Source organism: Buceros rhinoceros, unplaced genomic scaffold, assembly GCF_000710305.1.
Source record: "Buceros rhinoceros silvestris isolate BGI_N320 unplaced genomic scaffold, ASM71030v1 scaffold1966, whole genome shotgun sequence".
NCBI classification, from domain to species: Eukaryota; Metazoa; Chordata; class Aves; order Bucerotiformes; family Bucerotidae; genus Buceros; species Buceros rhinoceros.
Window position 1 is genome coordinate 11,092 of NW_010419097.1, and position 1,647 is coordinate 12,738.

The window sequence follows — 1,647 nt, forward strand, 5'->3', positions numbered from 1 at the left end:
GGTTCCTCAGAGAGGCGGGGTGGGCAGGGGAGGATGTCCCGGGAAAACGGGGCTCCAGCTTCTTGGCCGTGCATGTGGGCACCCTGCCATGCACTGGATGAGGGTCCTGGCATGAAAGGTGTCCAGAAAAGATGTTGTGAGGGAGACTAGGAAGCCCTGAGATGTGGCAAAGGGAGACAGTGGTGCCAGGGCTCTGTGAGCAAGAGAGCTGGGAAGGGGTGGGAGACAGAAGGCCCCAAGGTGGCAGAGGGGTGCAGGGTGGCAGAAGAAGCTGGAGAGAGACTGGCGGGCTGTTGGGGTTGGGTAGTGTGAGCCAGGTGCTCGGCTTGGAGAGAGCTGCTGTGCACTTGGTGTTACGGCAGCCAAAGATGACAGCACTGTACAAACCCAGAAAGGCCCAACACCATCTCCCCTGGACTCTGGGATGGAGGATCCTGCACCCAAGCTCTGGGGTCTGATCTGGTGGGTCTCATGACCTTCGCTTGCTCCTTGTGGAGCCAGGACCGTGCTGGGAAGCAGCAGGTCATGGCCCATCAGGAAGATCTGGAGCTGGCTCAAAAGGGCCGTGGTACTGAGCTGAGCATGTCTCCTTTCGAATGCCCCCACCACCCCACACTTTTCTCCAGAGAGGAGACACCAATAACTCTACAGGTCTGTGTGCTCTCAGCAAAGTCCTTCGGTGAGAAATAAACCCCTTTGGTGAGGTGGAAGCTTTGTCCAGGGAGTAACTGTGGGAAAAGAGTCCACTCTTTCTGTTGTCTGGGTCCATCAAAGCACTTGGGAGTCCCAGGTCCCTCTTGTGGGCTTGTCGTCTTCAGCTACCCACAGCAGGATTGTCCTCTTCGTGCCCAGAGCAGAGCTGGTGTCTAAAGCTCCCTTGCTGTGCTGTGTAGGTCCGTTAGTTGTGGCTTGGCTTGCTGTCCATTTGTCCTGCCCTCCTGACTCCCATCCTGGCTCTTCTTATTACAAAGAACAAACCACCAGGTCAGGTCCGTGAAGACTCTAGTGAGACCCCACCACCACCATCTGAATGGGGGGTGTGGATGGGAGAGGAAAGGGTGCCTGGCTTTTCCAAGCTGGGAGGAACACATTATACCCACCACAGCGGGAAGGAGTCCAAGAAACCCTGGCCCAAGCAGCAGGACATCCTGAGCCGGAGCAGATGCTGCTCAGCAGGGTGGCGGGGGACAAGGGAGGCACGACTACCCTGCGGTGGGTACCAGAGAGCCCCAGTGAGCACAGGGAGGTGGCCTCTCAGGAGGGCCAGCAAGCAGCCGGGGTGGTTGCCTCTCCGGGGGGTTGCGCTGGCTGAGGCGTTCCAGCTTGGGACAGGCCATGTTTGTTCCATCACTGTTGTTTTCAGGGTCTTTGTCCCTTGAGCAGTGGGGTTCGTGGCAGCATTGTCTCACACATTTTGCTGTCCCATGTGTCATTATTTGGAGGATCAGGACTAGTGGGCAGGAGCTCATGGGAGCTGTGCTCTGCAGGGTCGAGGTTTTAGTGAGGAACATGCATCATGTCTGCACGGGGAGAGGCCATCAGGCAGAGGGAGGGAAGGTCCTTTCTGTGTAAAGGCAAAAGAAGGAGACAGACCCCGGAGGACTGGTGGGCAGGAACAAGTCCCTACAGCCCAGCAGTCCCCACACG